Source organism: Heterodontus francisci, unplaced genomic scaffold, assembly GCF_036365525.1.
Source record: "Heterodontus francisci isolate sHetFra1 unplaced genomic scaffold, sHetFra1.hap1 HAP1_SCAFFOLD_91, whole genome shotgun sequence".
Taxonomy (NCBI): Eukaryota; Metazoa; Chordata; class Chondrichthyes; order Heterodontiformes; family Heterodontidae; genus Heterodontus; species Heterodontus francisci.
The window spans coordinates 6428857-6449928 of NW_027140989.1; positions in this window are offsets into that span (position 1 = coordinate 6428857).

Consider the following 21072-nt stretch of genomic DNA (forward strand, 5'->3'; position numbering starts at 1 on the left):
GAGAGAGAGTGACAGGGTGAGGAAGAGAGAGAGAGAGACAGTGAGGGAGAGAGATGGAGAGAGAAATAGAGAGACAGGTTGAGGGAGAGAGACAGGGTAGGGAGAGAGTGAGAGGGAGAGAGAGAGAGAGGGTGAGGGAGAGAGAGAGAGTAATAGGGTGAGGGAGAGAGAGTCTGCGTGATGGAGACAGAGAGAGAGACTTTGTGAGGGAGGGAGAGAGAGAGAGACTGAGGGAGAGAGAGAGAGAGACTGTATGAGGGAGAGAGAGAGAGAGAGAGAGAGAGACTATGTGAGGGAGAGAGAGTTTGAGAGAGAGTGTGAGGGAGACAGAGAGAGAGAGAGAAAGAAAGAGTGAAGGAGAGAGTGAGAGAGCCACACAGTGAGGGAGACAGATGGAGAGAGAAATAGAGAGACAGGGTGAGGGAGAGAGAGAGAGAGAGAGACAGGGCGAGGCAGAGAGAGCGAGAGCGAGTAATCGGGTGAGAGAGAGACAGTCTGTGGGATGGAGACAGAGAGAGAGACAGAGTGAGGGAGAGGGTGACAGTGACAGGATGAGGCAGAGTGAGAGAGAGTGAGGGAGAGAGATGGAGAGAGTGACAGTGTGAGGGAGAGAGCGACAGAGTGAGGGAGACAGAGAGAGAGAGAGAGACAGGGTGAGGGAGAGACAGATAATGTGTGAGGGAGTCAGAGAGGGAGACAGGGTGAGGGAGTGAGAGAGGGAGAGACAGAGTGACGGAGGGAGATAGAGAGAGAAATAGAGAGACAGGGTGACGGGGAGGGAGAGGGAGTGACAGTGTGAGGGAGACAGATAGAGAGAGAGTGACAAGGTGAGGGCGGGAGAGAGAGAGAGAGAATCAGAGTGAGGGAGAGAGATAGAGAGAAAAATAGAGAGACAGGGTGAGGGAGAGATTGAGAGAGAGATTGTGAGACAAGGTGAGGGAGACAGAGACACGGAGAGAGTGACAGGGTGAGAGAGGGAGCGAGAGAGACAGAGTGAGGGAGAGGGATCGAGAGAGAGAGGGTGAGGGAGACAGAGAGGGTGAAAGTGTGAGGGAGAGAGAAAGAGTGTCAGGGTGTTGGAGTGAGAGACAGAGAGAGGGAGAGAGAGGGAGGGTGGCGGAGACTGAGAGAGTGACAGGTTGTGGGAGAGAGTGACATAGCGAGGGACTGAGATGGAGAGAAAAAGAAAGAGACAGGATGAGGGACAGAGAGAGTGACAGAGTGAGGGAGGGAGAGACTGCGTGATGGAGCCAGGGGGAGATTCTTTGTGAGGGAGAGAGAGAGAGAGACAGACTGAGGGAGAGAGAGATGGTGACAGGGTGAGGGAGAGAGATGGAGATAGAAATAGAGAGACAGCATGAAGGAATGAGAGAGCGAGAGACTGTGCGAGGGAGAGCAAGAGACAGAGTGAGGGAGATAGAGAGTCGGTGAGGGAGAGAAAGATAGAGAGAGACATGGTGAGGGAGAGAGAGCGAGAGAGAGAAAGAAACAGGGTGAGGGAGAGAGATAGAGAGAGAGTGACAGGGTGAGGGAGAACGAGAGAGAGAGACAGGGTGAGGGAGAGAGAGAGAGAGAGAAACTGTGTGAGGTGAGAGCGAGAGAGACAGGGTGACGGCGAGAGAGATAGAGACATAGAGAGACAGAGTGAGGGAGTGAGAGCCAGAGAGAGAAATAAACAGGGTGAGGGAGGGAAATAGAGAGAAAGAGTGAGAGGGTGAGGGAAGGCGAGAGAGAGAGAAAGGGTGATACAGAAAGAGAAATAGAGACAGTGTGAAAGAGAGAGAGAAATAGGGAGACAGATTGAGGGAGAGAGAGAAAGAGACTGTGTGAGGGAGCTAGAGAGAGTGTGTGTGTGTGAGGGAGACAGAGAGACAGAGACACACAAGGAGAGAGAGACAGGGTGATGGAGGGAGAGATACAGGATGATGGAGAGAGAGAGAGATTGTGTGAAGGAGAGAGAAAGACTCTGCGAGAGGGACAGGGTGAGGGAGGGAGGGAGAGAGCGACAGAGTGAGCGAGAGATAGAGAGAGAGAGACTGTTTCAGGGAAACAGAGAGGGAGACAGGTTGAGGGACGGAGTGAGAAAGACAGAGTGAGGGGAGAGATAGAGAGAGAAATAGAGAGACCGGGTGAGGAAGAGAGAGAGAGAGAGAGAGAGAGACAGTGTGAGGGAGACAGAGAGAGACAGTGACAGTGTGAGGTAGAGAGAGACAGAGTGACGCAGAGAGAGAGAGAGAGAGAGATAGGGTGAGGGAGACAGAGAGTGAGAGTCTGAGGAATGGAGAGAGAGAGAGAGAGTGTGACGGAGGGAGAGAGAAAATGTGTGAGGGAGACAGAGAGAGAGAGATAGGGTGAGGGAGAGAGAGAGACTGTGTGAGGGAGACAGAGAGGGAGACAGGGTGAGGGAGGGAGAGAGAGAGACAGAGTGAGGGAAGGCGATAGAGAGAGAAATAGGGAGTCAGGCTGAGGGAGAGAGAGAGGGAGAGACAGTGTGAGGGGAGAGAGAGAGTGACAATCTGAGGGTGGGAGAGACAGAGTGCCAGAGTGAGGTAGATGGATAGAGACAGAAATAGAGAGATATGTGAGGGAAAGAGATACAGTGAGAAGCAGAGAGACAGGGTGATGGAGACAGAGAGAGTGACAGTGTGTGGGAGGGAGAGACAGAGAGACAGGGTGTGGAAGACATCGAGAGTGACAGGGTGAGGGAGAGAGAGGAGACAGGGTGAGGGAGACAGAGAGAGTGACTGTGTGAGGGAGGGAGAGAGAGGCTGACAGGATGTAGGAGGGAGAGAGAGAGCGAGACAGGTTAAGAATAAGAAATATTTGGAGACAGGTTGAGGAAGTGGGAGAGAGAGAGAGACAGAGAGAGAGAGAGAGAGAGCGAGAGAGAGACTTCGATGCATAAAATGGCGGGAATTCCTTGTCTATAGAACAGATGGAGGGTGCTCCCCCTCTACATATAAAATAGAGGGAGCTCACCGTATACATATAAAATGGAGGAACGTCCCCCTCTCCATTTAAAACGGAGGGCGTTCGCCCTCTACATATAAAATGGATGGCGCTCCGCCTCTACATATAAAATGGAAGGCATCCCACAAACAGCTCACCCATTTCAAAACACTTCTTTTTTTAAGCATTTTTATACTGGAGACAGGCCGAGTATCATATAAACAGAGGCATGGTCGAATACAGTCTTAACTAGTGCATTGGGGTGTAAGAGAGTGAGAGAGAGAGATAGATAGATAGAGAGCGAAGGAGGGAGATAAGAGGTTAGGTTGGACAGTAAGCTGTGAGGAGGACACAAACAGACTACAAAGGGAGATGGACAGAGACAGAGACAGATGGATAGGGATAAACCGTGACAAAGGGAGGCAGAGGGAGAGAGACAGATAGAGGGAGAGAGAGAGAGGGAGAAGGAGAGATAAAGGGATAAGGACAGATAGATGGAGAAGGAGGGATAGAGGGAGAGAGAGACAGAGGGAGAGAGAGAGATATAGATGGAGAGAGAGAGAGATATAGGGAGAAGGGGATATAGAAGGAGAGAGAGAGATGGAGGGAGAGCGAGGCAGCGACAGATAGAGAGAGAGACAGACAGACAGACAGGGAGAGACAGAGTGATAGGCAGTGACAGAGAGAGACAGAGACAGGCAGAGACAGGCAGAGACAGGCAGAGAGCGAGAGAGACAGAGACAGAGAGAAAGGGAGAGATGGTGTGAGAGAGAGACAGCAGTCATGTACAGAGGCAGAGAATGCAAGAGGGAGAGAAAGAGATAGAGGGAGAGACAGATAGAGAGAGAGAGAGAGAGAGAGAGAGAAAGGGAGAGAGAGAGAGAGAGAGGGAGAGACAGTGAAAGTCATAGAGAAATGGAAAGAGAGAGGGAGATGCAGTGGCAGAGAGAGGAGAGGCAGAGAGTGGGAGAGAGAGACAGAGAAAGACAGGGAGAGGGAGAGACAGTGATAGTGAAAGACAATGAGAGAGTCAGAAATGGGGTGGAGACAGATACAGAGAGACAGATAGAGAGAGAGTGAGAGAGAGAGAGAGAGAGAGAGAGAGAGAGAGAGAGAGAGAGAGAGAGAGAGAGATAGTGGAAGAGCCAGTAATAGAGGGAGAGACAGAGATAGAGAGTGAGACAGAGATAGAACGAGAGAGGCGGAGTGACATCGAATGAGACAGAGATAGAAGGAGAGAGAGGGAGTCAGAGAGAGGGATAAAGTACATAGAACATAGAACATGGAACTGTACAGCACAGTACAGGCCCTTCAGCCCACGATGTTGTGCCGAACCTTTAACCTACTCTAAGATCCAACTAAGAAAAAGAGACAGATTGAGGCAGAGACAGAGGGAGTGAGAGACAGAGGGAGAGAGACAGGGATTGGGAAAGTCCGTGATTAGGAGTGACAGGGATTGGGAGAGACAAGGAGTGGGAAAGAGAGAGACTGAGACAGAGAGAGGTAGAGACTGAGAGGAGAGTGAGAGAGTGACAAAGCTAGAGAACTTGGGAATATTACATTTGGTCCCCACATCCAAATCGCTGAAGTATATTGTGAACAGCTGGGGCCCAAGTACTGATCCTTGCGGCCACAGCCTGCCAATGCGAGAATGACCCGTTTATTCCTACTCTCTGTTTTCTGCCTGCTAACCAATCCTGAATCCATGCCAGTATATTACCTCCAGTCCCATGTGCTTTAATTTTGCTACCCCGTCTCCTGTGGGAGACATTATCAAAAGCTTTCTGAAAATCCAAGTACGCCACCTACACCTTTATTAGTTCTGTTAGTAATATGCACAAAAAAACTCCAACGGGTTGGTCAAACATGATTTCCCATTCCGAAATCCATGTTGACTATGCCCAATCGGATCATTATTATTCAAGTATCCATTTATCACATCATTTAGAAGATGTTCTAGCCTTTTTCCAATGACTGATGTAAGGCTAACAGGTCTGTAATTCCCTGTTTTCTCTCTCCCTCCTTTCTCAAATAGTGTGCTGACATTTGCTACCTTCCAATATGAAGGACCCGTTCCAGAAACTATACAGTTTTGGAAGATGATCACCAATGCATCCACTATCTCCATCGCGACCTCTTTCAACACTCTGGGATGTAGAATATCAGGTCTTGGGAACTTATCAACCTTCAGCCCCATTAATTTATCCAATACAACCTTCTGACAAATACGAATTTCCTTCAGTTCCTCATTCCCCCTAATCCCTTGTATCCTTTACTTTATATCGTCTCTCCTCCTTTTTCTACCCGTGAAGGCGTCGCAGACATTGTAGTCAATGAGGAGGGGTTTGAAATATTGAATGGGATAAAGAGGGAGAGAGTAAATATTCAGGGGTTCAGCATCTTTGAAAGTGATAATTCACCAGGCTCCGACTGTGATGAGGTGCAGAGAGGAAATAGCAGAGGTTCTGACCATCATGTTCCAGTCCTCTCTGGTTACAGTCGTGCTGCCAGAGGACTGGAGGTCTGCACATGTTGCACTGTTGATTAACAAGGGAGAAAGTAAGAGACTGAATAATTACAGGCCACCCAGCCTAATCACAGTAGAGGCAAAATTAGTGGGTCCAAGGAATTGATTGATTCCTTTCTAGTACTGTGTGCCTCAGTCTCTCCATGTCTGTGTCTCTGTCACGTTTTAAGCACTGACCTTACATTAGTGAGGAGTTCGTCTCTGAAATAAATGACCCAGTGTTGTGGTAATATACAATTCCCACTGAGAACTAGCCTAAAATGGCTAACCAATGTGTGGGTTTCCACAGATGTTTGAAAGAAAGAGAAGGCAGACAGACAGAAAGAGAGACAAAGAGGGAGACACAGACCGAGACACAGAGAGTGATAGCAGGATATTTGTGGTTGGACAGAGGAAGAGGAGGAGACCATTTGGCCCCTCAACACTCTTCTGTCATTCAATGAGCTCATGGCTGATGCGTGATTTAAGTTCATGTACCTATCTTTGCCCTTTAATACCTTTGGTTAATAAAAATCTATCAAACTCAGACTTAAAAATTAACAAGTGTCTCAGCATCAATTGCCGTTTGTGAAAGAGAATTCCAAGCTGATACCACACCTGGTGTGCTGAAGTGTTTCTTCATTTCACTCCTAAAATGTTTTTTAGACTACGTTTAGATTTTTAGACCATGCCCCCAAGCTCATGACTCCGCAGCCATTGGGAATAGTTGCTCTCTGTCCACCCGATCAGTTTCCTTTATTAACTTGAAAACATTCATCTAATCACTCCATGACCTTCAAAATTCCAGGATACGCAGTAAAGCTCCAGGTACACTGTCCCATTAAACATTCCCAAGCCAAGTACAATGTTGGGTTTGACACAGAGTAAATTTCCCTCTAAGCTGTCCCATCACACTCTCCGAGGCCAGGAACATCATGGGCTGCATACAAGGTGACTCTCACTCTGCAGTGTCCGAAACAGACAGAGAGAGAGACAGAAAGAGAGGAACAGAGAGACATAGACTGACAGGGTGACTGACCAAGAAAGAAGGATATTTAACATCGGATATTGGAAGAGGAGGATGCAATTTAACCAGACAACCTTGTTCCGGCATTCAATGAGATCAGGGCTGATCTGTAATCTAACTTGCACCATATATCCAGCCTTTGCCATTTATCTCTTCATACCTTTGGTGAACAAGAATCTATCAATCACAAGTTTAAAAATTAACCAAGAAGCCAGCATTAAATTTCCCCAACGAATATCATGAGGGTGCGATGGATCCCATAGTGGAATAGCTTGCTGGATGTTTAAAATGGAGACTTTTCCTTGTGGATCATCAAAATGTCCACCTTGGCCCCAACTTGATTTACATTTCTCCCTCTCCTGATGTTTTTTTCTCACCACACCTATCGCTTATATGTTTGTGTACAGAGCAGTGAAGGATTACATCAAATTAATATATCTTACATTATCCTTTTCAATCCAACCTCAACAATCTCTCTTTCTCCAATTTCGTCCCTCTCTACAGCCCTCTCTCTGCCTTCATATATACCCCACTCTCCCTCTGTCTCTCCTAGTGTCAGAGATAGCAGAGGGGGAGACAGAGAGAGCCTGTTAAAGCAACGGTACTCCATTCCTAAGCAGTGCTGACCCTGCTCTTGGAGTGTTTGATGGGCTACATTAATCGGCCGTGTACAGTCCTGTATCAGGCTGTAAAGAAGCAGAGCATGTTCAGTTCAGAACGGGTCAAAGGGAATGATTCACTCCTGTCTGATACTGGGAAGAGAGACTGACCTTAACATCAAGGCAGTGTTTGATTGAGTGTGGCATCGAGGATCCCGAGCAAAAGTGAAGTCGGCAGGAATCGGGAGAAAGCTCTCCGCTGGTTGGAATCATACCAAACACAAAGGAAGATGGTTGTGGTTGTTGGAAGTCAATCAGCTCAGTCCCAGGCATTCACTGCAGCAGTTTATCGGGGTAATGTCCTCAGCTCAACCATCTTCATCTGATATCCCAGCAGAAAATGCTGGATGTACTGAACAGGGCCAGCAGCATCTGTGGAGAGAGAGAAACGGAGTTAGTGATTCAGATCAACGTTTTCCAGATTTCCAGCATCCACAGTATTTTGCCTCAGATAAAGAAACAATCCTGAGTTACATGCACCAAGACCCGGACAACATTCAGGGTTGGGCCGACCAATGGCAAGTAACATTCATGTCACACATTGCCAGGCAATGACCATCTGCAACAGGAGAGAATCCAACCACCTCTCCTTGGCATTCAAAGCATTATCCCAACTGAACACATTACATCAATAGTTTTATCACCATCTCTCTGAGAAAGAGAGACATGGATAGAAAATGAGAATGGACCTTGACAGAACTGGGTGATTTCTCTCTGCAACCTTTAATCTTTAATAAAGCTTATCTGGGCATTAAGCTGCAACCCCCACCTCACTTGTTTATAATCTGTGACTTTTCTAATATTTGTCAGTTCCGAAGAAGTGTCACTGACCCGAAACGTTAACTCTGCTTCTCTTTCCACAGATGCTGCCAGACCTGCTGAGTGAATCCAGCATTTCTTTTTTTTGTATCTGTTTTTATTTGTCTGACTCCACTCATTCTTCCGGGGATAAAGTTACTTTTGTCTGGTTGTGCACCCAATTAGGTGACTGTTTGACACCGCAAGACTTTCATTTGCTGTGTATATGTGCTGATCTCTCACACACACACACACACACACACACACACACACACACACACACACACACACACACACACACACACACACACACACATACACACACATACACACACACACACACACTATCTGCCTCTCTCTCTGCCCACATCTATCCCGGACTTTCCCTCTCTCGCTGATGGACACTCTATCTCTCATTAATTTTTCACACTTTCTGTGCACCCTGTGTCCACTAATTTCTCATTTTCCTTCCCACTCTCTCTCCATCTCCCTCTCTCTCTCTCTTTCGCCCTGTTACTCTCTCCTCACCTTTATCTCTCCATTCATCTGTTTCCTCACTCTCAAACTCTACCTCTCCATCACTCTCCACCGTCCTTTCTCTTTGATCTCTCTTCACATCTCTCTATCACTATCTCTCCATCTCTGTCCAATTGAGGAAATTCTCCCTCCATTTCTCGCCTTCCCTTGCTCTCTCACTCTCTCCCGATCACCTATTTTCTCTGAGTCTGTCCATCTCTCTATTATTCTTTCAATCTCATTTCTCGCTCTCCATCACTCTCTCTTTTATATTTCCCTCTCTATGCCTTGCTCTGTAACTCTCTTGCTCTGTCTGGCTATGTTGAGTCCTTTAAGAGTTTGGGACAGTTCTGGTGGTGCAGGATCCCTTTAAGAGTCTGGCGCTGGCCCCTCCCCCACCGCGAAAGGGGTCACTGGCCGCCCAAACCGCGGCTGCGCGGAGGCTGCAGGCACTTCTTGCCCCATTTGACTGCCAAACACGTGTGGAGACGCAGCCAATCAGACCACACGACCCGGTGGGTGGGACTGAGGCGTCATCCACCGCCATGTTTCCGTGACGTCGCCCGCCGGAGGTTTGTTTCCGCAAAAAGCAGCTGAAAGGAAAAGGAGAAGCGGCTTCAGTCGTCGATCTCAATGGAGGAAACTTGAAAATCTGAGCGGCGGGAGAATGAACAAAGCGGCGGCTAACGCGCTTGTGGGGATGCGCATATGAGGAAAGTCCTCCCAGAATGCAGCGCGGTCTGTCCCACAGATAGGGTCCTTTCCCAGTTCCCGGCATTGTGGGAGCCAAAGGAGGCCATTGCCCCTCATTAACTCAGTCAAAATCAACTCATTCCCTCACAGTTCTCTCTATCTCCTTTTCATATTGCAGGCTGAAATAGGCTTTGTTGGCAAGAATTACACCATCCTGGGTGTGATCAGATAATCTGTCCCTTCGGAAACGATATGCTGTGCATCCAAGAGCTTGAGCCATTGCCCTATTTATTGGTATTTTTCCCCCTTCTGATGTTGAATTTGTTAGTGGCTTTTTTCTACTGAATTTGTTGGTCTGTTTCTCCTGTCTTCATAGCTAACCCTCTCGCCCTCTGTATCTCTTCTAGTGTCAGAGATAGCAGGAGGGAGAGATAGAGAGAGGAAGACAGATAGAGACACAGCGAACAATCCCAGCTTCTCCAATCTATCCACGTAACTGAAGTCTCTCATTCTTGGAACCTTGCTCGTGAATCTTTTCTGCACCCTCTCTAATGCCTCCACTTCCTTGCTAAAGTACAGTGTCCAGAATTGGACACAATACTAGTTGAGGATGAACCACTGTTTTATAAAGCTTCTTAATAACCTCCTTGTTTTTTTATATTCTAAGCCTCTATTTACAAAGCCTGGGATCCCACTTGCCTTTTAACCACATTCACAACTAGTCTTGCCACATTCAATTTGTGCACAGATATCCCCAGGGCTCTCTGTTCCTGCATCCACTTTCTTCTGTTCTTATGTTCTCATGACAGAGAGGGACAGGAGGAGAGGGAGGTCTGGAAAAAAGGAGGGGGAGAGAGAGCAAACAAACAGGAAACACGAATGGGAACACCGCCACCTGTAAGTGTCACTTCAAGTCTCACACCATCCGGACTTGGAACTGTATCGGGGTCCTTCATTGTCACTGGGTCAAAATCCTGGAACTCTCTTCCTAACAACGCTGTGGGTGTACCTACCCCACATGGACTGCAGTGGTTCAAGAAGATTCAAGGGCAATTCTTGATGGGCAATAAATGCTGGCCTGGCCAGTAACGCACACATCCAACAAATGAGTAAAAAAGAAACAATTTGGCACCAAGGCACTTCAGTAGATATCAGACGTGACACAAGAACACAAGAAGTAGGAGCAGGAGCAGGCCAGTCAGCCTTTCGGGCCTGCCCTGCCATTCAATAAGATCATTGCTGAGCTGTCCCAGGATTCAACTCCTATTTTAGGTCTGTTCCGCATAAACCTCGACTCCCCGAGATTTCAAAAATGTATTTATGTCTTCCTTAAATACAATTAGTGACCTAGCCTACACAACTCTGTGAGGTAGAGAATTCCAGAGTTCAGCACCAAAAAGTTGGTCAAAGAGCTTGGATTTAGGGAGCGTCTTCAAATGGGGAAGAGCGTTAGTGAGACGGAGAGGTTTAGGAATGGAATTCCAGAGTTGGGGCCTTGGCAACTTGAAGGCAGTGCCTCCAATGGTGGAACGATTCAAATTGGGGATGCTCAAGAGGCCAGAATTAGAGTATCGCAGATATTGGAGGATTGTGGAGCTGGAGGAGATTGCAGAGATCGGGAGGGGTCATTTGTGGACGACAATTCCAAAATTCCACCACCCTTTGTGTGTAGAAGCGTTAATAAATTTCACCCTCGAAAGGCATTTCAACTACTGTTCGACTTATAGAGTGTCCCCATCGTCCGAGACTCCCCTGACCAGTGAGAAGATTTTCTCTCCATCTACCCCATCAGTTTCCATTATTGTCCTGTAAACTTTAATCAAATCACACCTTAACCTTCGTAATTCCAGGGGTACAGAGTAAAACTCCGTCAACACTGTCCCATCGAATACTGCCAAGCCAAGTACAACCTGGAGTTATCTACAGAGCAAATCTCTGTCTTATTTGTTCCATCAAACACTCCCAGGCAGGTACAGTGTGGGGTTTGATGCAGAGTAAAGCTGACACTATATATGCCTCCCTTTCTCCTCCTCCATCCAGATGGAGAGAGTGACACTGAGAAAGACAGGGATAGATATAGAGAGAGAATAACAGAGAGAGGGAAGGATAACAATGGGGAGAGAGTACCAGAGGGAAAGAGGAAGAGATTGGGATGGAGAGCGTCAGTCAGTATTCCTTCAAAGCTGTGTGCTGCAGCCTGGAAGGTACCATGCATGTCCTGTTTCGTGAAAAATAACACACGTCTGCAAATATTCTTCAAATATTTAAAGGGGCAGCACACAAAAAGAAATAACTGGACATGCACAGCTACTAGATTTTCTGGCAGCATTGGAGCCAGCTGTGGTTCTGTGGGTAATAATCCTGCCTCTGAGTTATACGTTTGTGGGGGTCAGGTCAGAACACAAAATCTAGGCTGATGCCACCCAACAGAAAATCAGAACAGACCAGCGCGACTCAGAAAAGGAAACTTGTGTTAAATTTGTGAGCTTCGCATTTTGGAATGTTCGAATGTTTGAGTAAATATTTAATATTTGGCGATGATAACAAACTTGGAGGAGATGCAATGAGTGAGGATGATACCAATCAACTGCAACAGGACATCGATAGGCTAGCAGAATGGGCAGACAAGTGGCAGATGGAATTAAATACAAGCAAACGTGAGGTGATGTATTTTGGCAGACTTCATAGGGAAAGCTCATATAGACTTAATGGCACAGTTCTAGAGAATGTGCAGGGACAGAGGGACCTGGGGATACATGTACATACATCTTTGAAGGTGGCAGGACATATTGAGAATGTAGTCAGTAAAGCCTTCGGATCATCGGCTTCATAAATACAGGTGTTGAGTACAAAAGCGTGAAAGTTATGCTGATTATTTACAAAGCTCTGGTTAGGCCACAACTAGAATATTGCATCCAGTTCTGGTCACCACATATAAGGAAGAATGTGAGGGTCCTTCAGGGAGATCAGTGGAGATGGTAATTGTAGAGAGGGGAGGGTTAAGCAAAGTGGACTGGAAACAGCTACCTGAAGGTAAATGAGTGTCAGAGCAGTGAGAGTTTGTGAGGGCTGAGAACAAATATTTTCCCACAAAGACAAACAGGGTGAGAGTCACAAATCTAGAGCACCTTGGATGTCAAGGATCAAACCAGGTGGGAAAAGGCACAAAAGGGCCTTTTTGTCAGATACCGAGGGCTCAATACCAGAGAATGCCAAGAAGAGTGAAGAAAGTGCAGAGGTGAAATTAAAAAGCAAATTAAGAACGCAAAGAGATAGTCAGAAAATAATATTACCAAGTAAAAGTAAGGAAAACACAAAGATGTTTTATAAATGTATGAAGAACAAGAGGATAACTAAGCATAGAGTATTAGGGACCAAAATGGGAATGTGTGCATGGAGGTTTGGGCATGGTTCTTAATGAACACATGTGTCTGTCTTCAAAAAAGAGGGGAACGTTGCAGACATTCTCGTTAAAGAGGAGTGTGAAATATTGGATGCGATAAACAGAGTGAAAGGGGAAATATGAAGGTGTTTGGTATCTTCGAAAGATGGATAGATGGTCAGGCCTGGACGCATTGGAATCAGTTCAGAGAAGGTTCACTGGGCTGATTCCGGGGATGAAGGGGTCGTCTTATGAGGAATGGTTCAACAGGTTGGGCCGATACTCATTGGAGTTTAGAAGAATGAGAGGTAATCATATTGAAACAGACAAGATTCTGAGGGGACTTTACAGGGCGGATGCTGGGAGGATGTTCCCCTTGTGGGGGAGTCTAGAACTAGGGGACACAGTTTAAAAATAATGGGTCTCCCATTTAAGACTGAGCTAAGGAGGATTTTGTTTCTCTTAGCGGGTGGTTAGACTTTGGAATTCTCATCCCCTGAGAACAGTGGAGGTTGGATCATTGAATATATTCAAGGTTGAGTTAAATAGATTTATGATCGACAAGGGAGTCAAGGGTTATGGGGGGCAGGCAGAAAAGTGGAGTTAAGGCCACTATCAGATCAGCCATAATCTTATTGAATGACAGAACTGGCTCGACGGGCTGAGCGGCCTACTCCTACTCCTATTTCTAAAGGTCCTGGATATAAATGGAGGGTTTTCTCTCCAATTTTTAAGCCATTTTTTATAGCAGATACAGGGCCATGTATAATATAAGCAAAGACACTGTCTAGTGCTGAGCTAACTAGTGCATTGTTAACTGAGAATAGTGTAAAGGGTATCGATGATACAGAATTCTAAATATACATTCAGGGGAACTTTTCTAGGCCAGTACGTAGCAAGGCCAACAAGAGATGGGTCAGTCTTACACTTAGTTTTTGGAATGAAGCTGGGCCGTTGGAAGGTGATTTGGAAAAAGTGGACTGGAAGAAGCTACTTGAAGGTAAATCCGTGTCAGAGCAGTGACAGGGAACCCAGTTTCACATTGTACCATTTCGACTAGATTGACTCTCCCAGTCTTCCTTCCAAAATCCATCACTTCACATTTCTCAGCATTGAAGTTAACCTGCCATGTGTCTGTCCAATTCACCAGACTGCCAATAGCTTCCTGAAGTCTGCTACTATTCTCTTCACTCTTTACTACATTTCCAAAGTTTTGTGTCATCTGCAAACTTTGAAGTTCTGCTCTGTAAACCCAAGTCAGTTCATTAATATACATCAAAAAGAGCAGTGGTCCCAATATAAACCTCTGGGTGACACCACTCTATACCGCCCTTCAGTCTGAAACAACCGTTCACCACTACTATCTGTCTTCTGTCTCTTACCCAATGCCATAACCCCTCTGTCACTGTCCCTTTAATCACAGGAGCAACAATATTGTGAAATAGTCATAAAAGAGGGAGATGAGGCAGTCATTGTGGTTAAGGAGGAGTGTGAAATATTGGATGGCATAAAGAGAGTAGAATGATACCTGGACTCCAAGGGTTAAGCTAAGAGGGAGAATCACAAACCAGAGGAAACAGTTTATAAATGAGATCTAGGACAGTCTGCTGTGAACTCACCGAATCACAGAATTCTCCAGCACAGCAAGAGGCCAGTCATCCATTGTGCCCGTGTGGGCTCAATGAAGTTCTCCCCGGTGTCCTGGCCAATATTTATAACACAACCAAAATCACTAAAACAAGGTTCTGCTCATTATCACATTACTGTTTGTGGGAGTTTGCTGTGTACAATTGGATGTACCGCTGTACATCTCTACCCAGTCTGAGAAACAACCGTTCACAACTATTCTCTGCTTTCTGTGTCTTGGTCAATGTTAGATACAGAGTAAAGCTCCCTCTACACTGTCCCATCAAACACTCCCAGGACAGGTTTGTTGCTGGTTCAGTGGAGTGTTGACTGCTGATTGCAGCAACGAGCCTCAGCTTAGAGTGCTGGTGGCAGTTGGAGGTTGCAGAGGTGGAGAGAGGAGCTGCACTGAGCAAGGGAGAGCAGCTACAACTAAGCAGAGGTGAAACTTCAACAACAATCACCACTAAAGAGAAGAAATATACTTTTTTTTGGAAACAAGGCTTTGTCTGGAGGTGGGTGCTGAACACCAGTAATCTACTTTGGACAGTTGGGGGAGGAACAAGTGGCTGGAACAACAAGGGGAGGGGCTGCCAATTCAACAGGAATCTGTGCTGCTGCACAAGCACACAGGGAAGCTCGCTCCCCACCCCAATTGCCAAGACAGGGTCAGCTGAAGCTGCCCGGCTAAACAGATGGAAGGGGACAGATAGTGCCTGGACAACTTCAGCTGACCCAGTTGAAGACGACACCCCAACCAGAAGACCGGAAGACCAAGTTCAAAGACTGTTTTATGTGTGCTGTGAGCACCACCTCCAGGAAGCAAGTCATCCCTTACAGCCTGCCTTTGCCTCTCCTCTATCCCCTCAGCCTCTCCCCTAACCTGTTGTTTGTTTGCTTTGTTTTAATACATATTCAATATTTTCGGTGAATCGCTGATACTTGGTCTGCAGGCCCACAATTTGGGGTGGGTTTAGCTCTTAGACCCATGGCTAGCCCCTCATCACCGGTGGCGGGGCCCTCGACTACCTTTGCAGCTGCAACTTCTGTGGGTGCCCACGTGGCCCCGTCACCCTTTAAATTACTAACATCAAGCCATGGGGTGAAGAGCTATCCCCACGCCAACATGTCTATTGAGGCCTGCGAAAAGGCAATGGCCGAGGTTGTCGGCCCCTCGGCCACTGTTGCGGCCTCAAAGATGTATGGGAAGGCTGTGTTCTTTTTGAGGACCGAGTGGGTGGTGTCCCTGGCACTGAGTAAAGGGCTCATTGTGGGGGGGGACCGTCCTGCCAGTGGACCCTCTGGGGGCCACTGCACATCGGAAAATGTTGTCCAACGTCCCACCCTTCATTCCCAGTGAGCTCCTCCTCCCCCACCTGCACCATCTGGGGAAGATGAGGTCGGGGATCACCCCAGTCCGGCTTGTTCTTCGGGAACACAGCCTCCAATATGTCTACCCCTTCCGCCGCCAGTTATTTATGCAGCTGGCGCTGGAGGAGGACACGGAGAGCCAATTTAATGTGGAGTTCCAGGGGTGGCCTACCGCGTCTTTTGGACCTCGGACGGGGCGCGGTGCCACGTCTGCAAGGGGGTGGGGCATGTTCGTAGGAACTGCCCCAACCTCCCGGCCGCCAGCTCCGCCTTGGCGGCCCAGGGTGGTTCCACAGCACCTCCTCCCACTCCCCCCACACATCCAACAGACACCGCTCAGTCGTTTCCGGAGGCTGTGGTTTTCACAGCCTCCAGCGGGGAGGGGAGTGCCCGTCCGAGTGGAAGGAAGACGCGGAGGCAAAAGAAACATCAAGAGGTGCGGCTCCTGGACACATTGAAACAACCCGAGCCTGAGCTCAGCCCAAAGCCCCTTCTCAAGGAATCCACCTGTCCCAGGGCTCGGTTTTGGCCCAGGGTGACTAAAAAGAAGGTGGGTGCGGAGGCGGAGGCCTCTGATGTCATGGAGGTCTCTGAGCCTCTGCGCCCTCATGGGAAAAAGAGGAGAAGGCACCCCTCCACAGAGGTAACGAGGGGCCCTGAGGCGCAGGGCCCATCTGTTGGATGGAAGCTGCCTCCTGTTTTGGGTCCACAGATTTCCCCTACCGCCACTACCAAGGCGGCAAAGTCCGGGCAGGAGGTCCCTATTCATCAGGATGGAGGGGAGGGGAAGGCCCCGGTACATGAGGCCCCTCCTGAAGGAGTAAGTGGGGCCGTGCTTGTGGTGGGGGAGCCTGAGGACGCCGCCCAATCTGCCACTGCTACTGGGTCGGGTGCCCTGAGTGAAAGGGAGGGCGACGCCCCAGAGGGTCAGCCCTCCCAGCCGGAGTCCACCACCAACCAGGAGACACCCAACCTGGTGAAAACTGAGAATGCTGCCCCATCTGCTGTGCCTGTGGCTGCTGGAGGAACGGGAGATGGCCTCCTCTCTCCACATCCGGTCTGGGCTCCGGCTGGATTTCCGGAGTCGGGAACATCTGTCTCCCCTGGACTGCTCATTGGCCTGGGGATGGAGGTGGAGCTGGGTCCTGAAGTGCTGGCGCCCACAGGCTCCGGTTTCACATTTATACCCAGAGAGGACTTCTGCGGTGGGATCATGACGGAGGCAAGACCAGCTGGCGCGGCCGGGACGTCCGCCCCACAGTGTGTGGTGGATGTGTCGGCTACTGGCGGTAACGACCCGTAGGAGGGTGGGGATTCGGTGTGCGGCAATGAGGATGACCTTGATTCCATCGCCAGTGAGGTTGTGGAGTCCCTCGTGCCTCCCACCGAATCTCCTCTCATCCCCACGGTGGAACTCCAGAGTTTCCTCGCGGTTTGCAGGGGTTGCCGCAATAAAGTTCAGCTGGCCTTCGACCGTTGGTTGAATCTGGCGCTGATCATCCAGTCCGTCCGTGCCGCCCTTAAGAAAGTGGGCAAGCGCGCGGGCGTGTAACTGGTTGAGAGGCACCGTTTTAATGTGTTCCTCAATAGGTTACTGGGGGAGTGGAGGGCCAGGTGCACTTCCACACCCTCCTCACAGTGAAGTGTAGGTGACGGGTTTGAAGTACCTTTAACATGAAGATATCCATAGCCAGCCTCAACATCAACGGCAGCAGGGGGTCTCAGGGCAGATTTCACAATCTCTCAGTCCTCTGGGAAGGGAGATACGCCGTGAGCTTTCTGCAGGAAACCCACACCGTTCCGGGAGACGAAGCCACCTGGCTCCTGGAGTGGCAGGGTGGGGTCTACATGAGTGACCTCACCCCTATTTCTAGTGGGCTGGCTATCTTGTTGGCCCCGACTTTTCAGCCGGAGATCTTGGGGGTCAAGGAGCTAATGCCGGGCCACTTGCTCCACTTCGCCATTCGTCTGGGGAGTGTGCCAACCCACTTTGTGAACGTGTACATGCCCAGGCCCGGCGCGTTGCAAGCGTGCTTCTTTGCTTCTGAGCTCCATCGATAGCGGCGAGTGCATCATCCTCGAGGGGGATTTTAACTGCACCCTCGAGGTGGGGGATCGCTCCAGTCCTGATCCGTCTTTCCCAGAGGACTGGTCAGTCGGTCGCCTTTCTCTCCCTCGATCAGGAGAAGGCATTCGACAGGGTGGATCACGAATACCTTTTCGGGACTCTGCGTGCTTTCGGACTCGGGCTGCATTTCATGGCCCGGGTCCAACTTTTATACACCGCCGCAGAGTGTCTTGTCAAAGTTAACGGGTCGTTGACGGCGTCGCTTCGCTTTGGGAGAGGAGTGCGTCAGGGATGCCCCATGTCCGGCCAATTGTATACCAACTGCGTGGAGCCCTTCCGGTGTCTGCTTCACAGGAGGTTGACGGGATTGGCTCTGCGCGAGCCGGCCATGCGGGTCGTCCTCTCGGCTTACGACGACGATGTGCGACTCGCGGTCACAGATCCCGTTGACTTGTGGAGGATGCGCGACTGCCAGCAGACCTTTTCTGCCGCGTCCTCCACGAGGATCAATTGGGAGAAATGTTCCGGTCTCCTGGTGGGTCAGTGGCGGGTGGACTCCCTGCCGGAGGAGATTACACCTTTTGCGTGGAGCACCACGCACCTTCTCTATCTGGGAGTCCACCTTCGCCCCGCTGAGGTAACCTGGCCGGCAAATTGGCAGGAGTTGGAGGCGAAAGTCACCGCTCAGCTGGGGCGCTGGACAGGACTGCTCCGAGTGCTTTCCTACAGGGGTCGAGCGCTGGTCATAAACCAACTGGTGGCCTCCATGCTGTGGTACCGGTTGGTCACTTTGGCCCCGCCCCCTGCATTTGCCAACAACATCCTGAAGAAACCCGTCGATTACTTTTGGGGCAAGAGGAAACACAGGGTCTCTGCTGCGGTCCTGAGTCTCCCGATTGAGGAGTGTGGCCAGTCGCTGGTGTGTGTCCGCACCCAGGCTGCGACTCTCCGCCTTCGGACCCTGCTGAGATACCTGTACGTCGAGCATCCTCCGAGATGGTGTGCGCTGGCGACGTATTTGCTCCGCTAGTGTCACTGACTTCAAGACATGTATACCGTTTTCGATACTGTTGAGGGAGATGGCTCACCAGTGGAAGGCAGCAGTAGCCAGTTTCATGGCACCGTTGCTGGCTCTGCTGTTCGGAAGGGCGGGAAAAAGAGTGGAAGGGCTATCGTCATCGGGGATTCGATTGTAAGGGGAGTCGATAGGCGTTCTGTGGTCGAAAACGAGACTCCCGAATGGTATGTTGCCTCCCAAGTGCATGGGTCAGGGATGTCTCAGATCGGCTGCAGAACATTCTGAAGGGGGAGGGTGAACAGCCAGTTGTCGTTGTGCACATAGGCACCAATGATATAGGTAAAAAACGGGATGAGGTCCTACAAGCAGAATTTTGGGAGTTAGGAGCCAAGTTAAAAAGTAAGACCTTCGAGGTACGAATCTCAGGATTGCTACCAGTGCCACATGATAGTCAAAGTAGAAATGAAAGAATAGTCAGGATGAATGCGTGGCTTGAGAGATGGTGCAGGAGGGAGGGGTTCAGATTTTGAGACATTGGGACCGGTACTGGGGGAGGTGGGACTATTACAAATTGGACAGTCTACACCTGGGCCGGACTGCAACCAATGTCCTTGGGGGTGCTTTTGTTTACGCTGTTGGGAAGGGTTTAAACTAATGTGGCAGGGGGATGGGAACCAAATGAGGTCAGTGGACAGTAAGGAGGTAGTAACTAAAGCCTGTAAGGAACTAGATAATGACGTCAGCATGACTAAGGGAAAGAGTAGACAGGGAGCAGATGATGAACACAAAGGGACTGGTGGTCTGAGGTGCATTTGTTTTAATGCAAGAAGTGCAGTAGGTAAGGCAGATGAACTCAGGGCCTGGATTAGTACCTGGGAGTATGATGTTATTGCTATTACTGAGACTTGCGTGAAGGAAGGGCATGATTGGCAACTGAATATCCCAGGATATCGATGCTTCCGGCGGGATAGAGAGGGAGGTAAAAGGGCTGGAGGAGTGGCAGTACTGGTCAAAGAGGATATCACAGCTGTGCTGAAGGAGGGCACTATGGAGGACTCGAGCAGTGAGGCAATATGGGCAGAACTCAGAAACAGGAAGGGTGCGGTAACAATGTTGGGGCTGTACTACAGGCCTCCCAACAGCGAGCGTGAGATAGAGGTACAAATATGTAAAAAGATTATGGAAAGATGGAGGAGCAACAGGGTGCTGGAGATAGGAGATTTTAATTTTCCCAACATTGACTGGGATTCACTTAGTGTTAGAGGTCTAGATGGAGCAGAATTTGTAAGGAGCATCCAGGAGTGTTTTCAAGAGCAGTATGTAAATAGTCCAACTCGGGGAGGGGCCATACTGGACCTGGTGTTGGGGAATCAGCCGGGCCAGGTGGTTGAAGTTTCAGTAGGGGACTACTTTGGGAGTAGTGATCACAATTCCGTAAGTTTTAGAATACTCATGGACAAAGAAAAGAGTGCGCCCAAAGGAAGAGTGATAAATTGGGGGAAGGCCAACTATACCAAAATTCGGCAGGAGCTGGGGAGTGTAGCTTGGGAGCAGCTGTTTGAAGGAAAATCCACATTTGATATGAGGGAGGCTTTTAAAGAGAGGTTGATTAGCGTGCAGGAGAGACATGTTCCAGTGAAGGTGAGGGATGGAGGTGGCAAGATAGGCGAACCATGGATGACAGGTGAAGTTGTGAGACTAGCTCAGAGGAAAAAGGAAGCATACATGGGGTCGAGGAGGCTGAAGAAAGACTAAGCTTTGGAAGAATATCGGGAATGTAGGACCAATCTGAAACAAGGAATTGAGAGGGCTAGAAGGGGTCATGAAATATCTTTAGCAAACAGAGTTAAGGAAAATCCCAAAGCCTTTTGTTCATGTGTAAGGAGCACGAGGGTAACTAGAGAAAGGATTGGCCCACTCAAGGACAAAGGAGGAAAGTTATGCGTGGAGTCAGAGAAAATGGGTGAGATTCTAGGCGAGTACTTTGCATTGGTATTCACCGAGGAGAGGGACATGACGGATGTTGAGGTTAGGGACAGATGTTTGATTACTCTGGGTCATGTCGGCATGGGGAGGGAGGAAGTGTTGGGTATTCTAAAAGGCATTAAGGTGGACAAGTCCCCAGGTCTGGATGGGATCTATCCCACCTTACTGAGGGAAGCGAGAGAGGAAATAGCTGGGGCCTTAACAGATATCTTTGAAGCATCCTTAAACACGGGTGAGGTCCCGGAGGACTGGAGAATTGCTAATGTTGTCCCCTTGTTTAAGAAGGGTAGCAGGGAAAATCCTGGTAATTATAGACAGGTGAGCCTGACGTCAGTGGTAGGGAAACTGCTGGAGAAGATACTGAGGGATAGGATCTATTCCCATTTGGAAGAAAATGGGCTTATCAGTGATAGGCAACATGGTTTTGTGCGGGGAAGGTCATGTCTTACTGACTTAATAGAATTCTTTGAGGA